Consider the following 7,724-nt stretch of genomic DNA (forward strand, 5'->3'; position numbering starts at 1 on the left):
ATTAGTCAAAATAACCGTGGACCCATCTGTACATGATGGTACCTTTCCTGTACATTACCTATGGAAAAAATACCCATTACCCACCACAAAATGCCCATGAGTAAATTGTTTGCGGTGTACATGGTTCCCTAGGTCCAGGAGGGGCCCACAAAGCACACCCTGCACCCATGTTTAATTACTTACCTGTCCAGAGGCCTGCTTCGGTGGTCCAGCAGAAATCAAGCAGAAAATGGCGTGGCGGACATTTTATCAGTAATTTATGATTGTGTAGTAAGATTAGTCACCAGAACATGGAGGGCACCATGTTTCCTGAGACCTTCACATGTACAGTAGACTCTGGCCTGCATGGATTCAGCACGTGGGCTTTTAAATCACCCTTGCTCTTTGTCTTAAATCTTTGGCATAACATTAATTACTTAACATATGCACAGTCCTAGTTTAGTCATTATTAAATTCATTAACAAACTGCTTTCTAGCAAAATAAAAATAAGTCCAAATTCACAAAGATCAGATCCAAGGATACAAACTTGACTCTGCAGCTTATATCCCATTGTCACTTGACACCTCATTGCAACATTTGTTATATTTTTATTATTTACAGAAAGACGGAGGTTGTGCCGTGGATCAACTTCTGGATCAAAAAGACTTTTTGGTAAAACATTTCACATTTATCTATGTTTACAGAAATCTAGGTGTATATTGTATTAATAAATGCTGGGTTTTTTTTTAATCCTTTCCTGTCCAGTGTCAGACACACTGGCACACCGCACACCTGGACCCATTTCTTTTAATAGTTACCCTCCGGAGTCCCGTGACTCAGTAGCAGTGCTGTGGAAATCACTGGGAAAATTACTCCTATCACTGCGCTTTGAATTTTCTGATTTTATTAACACATTAGACATGTTTTTAGGAATTTTACTGACATAACATTAATCATACATAACATACATGCATAAATGTTTACACCAGTCAAATATCAGCTGTTACTCGTTGTCTGTACCCTAGTTGTATTGCTAGTTGTATGATATGCAGTTACTTTATGCCTTTTTTGAAGAGTTTTTTTATGTATTATTTTCCCATTTTGCACTTGTAACTTGCCTTTTTCAAAATAAATAAAAATTATATTTAAAATAAGTAAACTGAAAAAGAAGGTTAAAAAAATCAATGTTTTATATTTAAACATAAATTTCTACTTTAGGAACAAGTTGGTGACAAACTTGGAGAAGCAGCGCATGAAGCTGTATATAAAATTCTAACAGTGTTGGTAAGAAATATTTGTGATTTTGGTGATTGTACAGAGTATATTTGTATTTTACATGTCATTTTATTGTAACAAAACTTGTTTCATAATAATGTTAAACATTTTATCCCTCTTTTAGGATGACTGTGAGTTAACTGGAGAGGTGATGAAGCTTGCCTGTCAATTGACGGTAAGATAAATTAATTTTCTCAAAAATATAAAGAGCATCATATACATTTTATGATAATATGTAAAAGAAAACAGATATAATTTTCAAAAAGGATGGTACAATGCTAAGTAGTGTGAAGGCCAGATTTCCCTTGCTGTAATGTCATGAGTCTGCACCTATGCCGGTTATACTGGTTACTACACCACAGCGAATGTCTTTGTATTGCAATATGGAAGTTTTTGTGAAGTACTGTAAGAAATAATTGCTTTCTTGACAACTGTTGAAATGTGGTAGGTGGTGGTCCTAGCAGTGGTGCCGAGATGGCGGGGGAGGGTACTAATTACCTAGACCCAGGTGTGATGGAGGGGCCCAGTGTGGGCCCAGGTTCATCCCTCACCTGGAAGCAGCTGCAGCTGCTCTTCTTATCCAAGCACAAGCTGATGTATGCTGGGCCACAGTGTGGCCAAGAAGGCAATTAAAATAAAAGAAAAATTCTGTATAAGGTGCATGGCCCACCTCCTGTGATTACTCCCCCCCCCCCCCCATCCCCCCTAAAAAAAGTATCTGAACCCAGCCAGGCTCTCTACTGCCCTGGTTCCTATGGGTAACAATCTTGACAATATTGTGACAATCTGACAACCTTATGTGCATATTTATGTTGATGTGTGGCTAGCCCCCGAATATTAAGGATGGTTATTATGCTTATTCTTGTATGTATCAATTTAGATTTCCAGGGCACAGGCTCCAATAAGAGCCTGTTCAGACAATCAGGAGGAAATAAATTGATCGCATCTATGATTACTTTACTTCTACCTATGGATCCCCTTGCATCTACGTACTGAGTAAGAGCTGCTTTCCAGCTGCAAATGTGCAGTGCAGAAACAGCTCAAATGCGCTTAGGGACCTTCTGGAGCCCACTGGAGAAAGATTGGAAGATCCCTTTCCAGCAGGGCAGCCCTGCTGAAGGTAATGAGGTAACACCATCTGAAAATGGCATCAGCCCATGCAGGAAAGATACTCATGTAAAATACCAACTATGGGGATAGATGCTGTGAGAGCTGCAGGACAGAAATCTGGAGACACTGTATCTCCCATACCTCCTGATTTTTATATTGGTACATTCCAACAACACTTATTTCTGCCTTAAACATGCAGAAACAAAGCAATGTATATACCATATTGATTGCCTTTCTATTTAGTTAATGAACACATACTGTACATATAACATGTTTTTGCATTCTCCAGGGTGATCTACTTCTGACCTTGGGTGATACATTTGTAAGTTTTTCCTTTTGTCTTATGTAGGGTATGGGGGCCCAGTCATCCTGAGGATTTCATTTATCTGTCAAATGCTAAAGTTAGGGATGTTAATTAATGCTCCCACAAGATGATGTATTGTAACCTGTAGACAAACAATGTTCAAAGCAAAATAAATATATATATATATATATATATATATATATATAATGTATATACAGTACTGTAAACAGGACAATATTAAACAAATACACATATAACAGATATAATATAAGGACACAAGGATAAGAATAATGATTCCATAAAAAAGGCCAAATAGACCACGATCACCTCAAATGGTGTTATGAATTTCTTCAAAATACTGTAGTTGTTAAGGTCTGTGTACAGACAACCTTCATACCTGCTTTATAATATATGTAACAACCCGGAGATATGACGAGTTACCTGTTCCTCGATGAGAGTCAAGGCAATAAGTGAATAAGATTGGTTCGGATAAGTCACACAGAGGTTGTAAGAGAGGACACAATTTATTGGTTCAAACGGTTGTTATCACACTCTGAATGTCCTCTGAAGAAAAGATTAAATACAACTAGCAACATTTAATGGCATACAATATGACATTTTAACCATAGAGAATGAATACATCAAACGGAAGGTTTGTTGTGGTCTCTCCGTCGGTGTTGCGTTCCTGCAAGAGAATGAAATTAACCTCTTCCGCAAACTGTACAAAATACATATTATCATCACTATGGATTGTTATATATGGTGAACCGTTAACAATTGGTTATATAGACTATAGGCTAATATGAACATCACGTTAACCATCAAATTAACCACAAAATATTCATTGGTTGCAAATACAGCAAATTACACAATGAATTCACTCCCTACCTGAATCAAGATATGCAAGTTAACCAGTTTAAGTTAGTAAGGTAAGAAGTCCCTTAGAGCACATGCACAGCTAAATGTGGACACAGAAATGAAGTGTTCCTGAGTAGTATCCCTTGGTGATGCAGGCTTTCCTAAGAATTAGTGTTGCTCCTGAGGGAAAACTATTCTGCTCCAGTAAATCTGAAAGCTTTTCCTGGCTGACTAATTAGAGGGATTAGAGCCGATAAAAACTCGGTGTTCTAAATTGCTGTTTCTAACCTGTAGTCTCACTTGCACAGGCTCTACAGTTGATACTTTGTAGCTCCCTGTTGTAACTGCTCACACTATGTTGCCAACACATAACACTTTTAGAACTGTACCAGGGAGGGCTGCTGCTGCTGCTGTCCTTTTACTAAAGAAGTCTATATTTACAGCTGACTCAGTGGGACTGCAGCCTTCATGGACAGATGCATGTATTTCAGTGAGGAGGCAAAAGAGGGAACTCCTATATAATGCCCTATATAATGTCTGTGTTTTTAACTCCTATGACTTATTAGGGCTGCAGCTGAAGTGTGAATGTTGGTGATGATGGGGCTGAGCTGTATAATGGGAGACCTTACTCCAGATTTATTTCAGCTGGTCTGACTTAGGGAAAGTCTGAAAAGTCACTGCTGTGCATTCAGGGACAGTTGCTATATCCTGGGAAGCTGCCTGTCACCAAAGCAGACCCGCCCCCCGTACTGCCTCCACTCTCACTGCTCCCTGTCTGCCTGTAACAGTAGTGGCTGTCTGACACGCCATGGGGGGTGGGGAAGGGCACAGTTCCTTGCCTGTTCAGCTGCTGTCACCACCTCCAGACCGCCTCCTGTACTGTCTGCCAATGGTAGCTCCGCCTCAGTGGCCCACCTTACCCATGGGAGGGGATCCTCTTATTCCCCTCCAGTAGTACGTGTGCTGTGCAGGGAGGGACTGGCCATCTGAGCACCGCCCTGAGGATGTACAGACTGCTGTGTACACTCTCCTCTGGCATCGCTCCGCCCATCACCGCTGCCTGCTGGAGTGTCGGAGGAAGTGCTGAAGACCCAGGTTGACAAACACCGGGAGCCACGTGGTTGATGCTAGATTCAAGTGGCCTAAGGGACCTTTTACATCAGGGGGAGGAGGCACGACACAAGGGGGAGGAGCCAAGCCAGTGGGATAGGTCCTCTACTATCCATGCCACCAACTATTACCTTTAGTAATCAGGTGGTGAGCGAAGCAGAGCGAGCCACTGAGCCCGAAGCATGGCGAGCGAAGAGTGGCGAGCGAAGAGTGGTGAGCGAAGCAAGCCCGCGAGGGTACTTTTTGGGTACTCTGTTTGGCCGTAGATCCTCCCCATGGTGACGTGTCTCCTCCCCTAGTGATGTAAGAAGGTCCCTTCTCCCACTCCGATTTAGAACCAACCGGAGCCACACCACTCCAGTCCCGACACTGTGTCACTGCCGCCGGGATTACCAGAGCCGCACCTCCTTCTTTCACAGCCAGACCATAGGTTGCGCAGCTTGGAAGACCCCTCTCTCCATTTCAATGGTTAGTCTGTGCTCCCACTAGTTCCTGCGTGGCAGTCCTAGAACTTTCTCCTCACGCACCGGCTCCAATATGGATGGTTGTCCCTGATTGTCCACTGCCACCACTGTCTAATATAGCCAAAGCATGGCTGGAGACATACCCCACTGTCACCAATGCAGTTTTGTTCCTATTAATAAATAGGCAGCATCCACTGGTATAAATAATTGTGCAGAGCACATACTTTTACATATTGATGTTTTACATATTGATGTTATATAGGCACCTATAATACCGTAGTGGGGTGCCACATACATATCCCACTAAAACTCCTAGGACACGTCACTTTTGGTGACTGCATTCAGGAAAAGGTGTTTGGTCTGCATTTAAGGCTGAAGAAAGAGATTTTGGTTTTGAGGAATAATGTGTGACATGCCTGGTTATAATTCATTCTAGTCAACACTTTTCATGATTGAGCAGGACACACTGGCCAACTTTATGTAGCTATTTGGGGCCTGATTCAGAGATGCATGCAATGGTCAGGTAATTGAGTGATTATTTACAACGTGCAAATATAATCAGAAAACTCTGTGGCGAACGCATTAAACAGAGGGTGCTCATAAAGATGCTGTTGCGATTGGGACAGACAGTATCAGAAATAGGGCTTCAAAGTGATGGGTGTTCCTGAACAATGACTGGTTGGTGGTAAGAAGTGAATGCAAAATGTCTGTCTCATGAGCATGTTATGGTAATGTAATGGGCATGATAGTGAAATCAGCTGCATTCCCAAATGCACGGACACGGGCACAGAGACCATAATCAGACTAAAAACCTGCACCTGCAATACGACTGCTGCAATTGTCAATGATGCGAGCAATGGTGCACCAATGGGGGCATCTAGAGAATCACCGTCAGTATTACAGTGTCCAGAGATGCGGAGAGAGGGCATCTCAGTCCTTGTATATTCAGACGTGGTCTACTTCACCAGGGGTTGTCTGATACAAGCATACTGTATATGTATTATCGCAGCCGCAACTCTAGCAACAGATGCAAGAGGTGATTTTGGTCTATTAGGACTTTGATATCTGGAATCATTGCACTAACACTTCCTTTGAACTTGTCCTTATCCTTATGTATACTGAACACATTGTTTCTTATTTTGATCATTTGAGTTGAGGTGGCATCTCCTGTATATACACAGACAGCACCTTTGTTCCATAGAAGCAATATTATACAGTATGATTATTTGAGAATCATTTATCTAAACTAGGGCCATCAGTAGTGATCATTGCCTACATATTGTCCACATAGTATACTGCCTATTGTGTATTACCAACTAATACTTAAAGATGAATCATATTTATATTTTTATTTTCAAGCATCTCATTTAATTTACATATACAGTACAATAATATATATTTATTGTTTGTTTTCATTTAAATAATGAGAAAGAAGAAAAATGCAGGAACAAAATCAAAGAAGAAACTGAATACAATTTTCTAAAAAGTAAAAAAATACAGCAGGCAAAAAACACACATAGAAGATGGCATCAACCTGGACCACAAACCATTCACCACTCCCCAGCACTACTTCTTACATAAGCTGAAATAATGGAGATGTTGTGCATTATGTACAATACACCACATAGGAAGTACAGTAACATCAGGCCAATGACAGACAGTTCCAGCTAGATAGCTCTTTAGTTCAGTACCTAGTATTTGTAAGATATTTTGTTTTATGCATTTTGTAATAAAGAACAAAGCTCAGCTACAGTATAATATATTGTTTATAAGAGAATGCTTATTTCAAAATATGGTTGTGGCTGATATTGTTACAATTGTGGAAAAAAATGTAATTTCATCAAAATGTCCAGTTGTTACCTTAACTATTGGGCCTATGATTTATTATTTGGAGTTTGACCTTTTATAATTAGTTCAGCTTCAAAGTAATTGATAATCTTTATACTCAGCACTTATATGTATCACTTGAAACCTAACTCACTTCTATAATAAGAAGCTGTTTCAATTGTATCTTTATAGAAAAAGCTGAACCTGAACTTAAACTTGGGTGCTGTGAAAGGTGTTGTTAAAGTATTGGGCTGAAGAAGAGGTAAAAATGAGAGTCACTCTTTAGTCTTCATATTTGTCTATATTATTCCCAGATCACTGATAAACAGAAATGTTGCATTCACTCCATGTATTTTCTCTTTCAGGAGTCTTCAACACAGAATTATTTTGTGAAATCAGATAAAATAATTTTATGATCTTTCGGTGTACACTGGTGTATTTCTGTTACTCTATGACTGGTGATATATGAGTATGTTACTAGTTTAATCACTATCTTACCAAATTAAATATATTCATTCAAACATATGTTCTGATTTATTCATATTTATTAGCAATATTGATCTGTTATAGAAATTATAATGGTTGATAATCTGTAAAGGATCAGGAGTAAAAAATAAAGGGAGAGTTGAGCAGGAGAATAATAGTTTGTGATAAATAGGAATTTTAAAAATGTGATGTAGAATGTAAAAGTGTAATATTAGATAACTAGGCCACACAGCAACATTCTGAAGAGCTCACACCCAACCACACTGAGTGCCATGTGCCAAGTCATACCACCTTTTCCCAATTGTTAGGA

General features: G+C 39.8%; 1 long non-coding RNA gene across 1 annotated transcript; it reads left to right on the plus strand.

The window, feature by feature from the left end:
• The first annotated feature begins 1,378 nt into the window (after positions 1–1,378).
• On the plus strand, positions 1,379–7,423 carry LOC134935498 (uncharacterized). The gene is made up of 4 exons (XR_010180191.1): positions 1,379–1,430; positions 2,655–2,687; positions 7,121–7,190; positions 7,294–7,423. It is a non-coding gene; the product is annotated as an uncharacterized LOC134935498 (long non-coding RNA).
• The last annotated feature ends 301 nt before the right edge of the window (positions 7,424–7,724 follow it).

Source organism: Pseudophryne corroboree, chromosome 6, assembly GCF_028390025.1.
Source record: "Pseudophryne corroboree isolate aPseCor3 chromosome 6, aPseCor3.hap2, whole genome shotgun sequence".
In the NCBI taxonomy this organism is placed as follows: Eukaryota; Metazoa; Chordata; class Amphibia; order Anura; family Myobatrachidae; genus Pseudophryne; species Pseudophryne corroboree.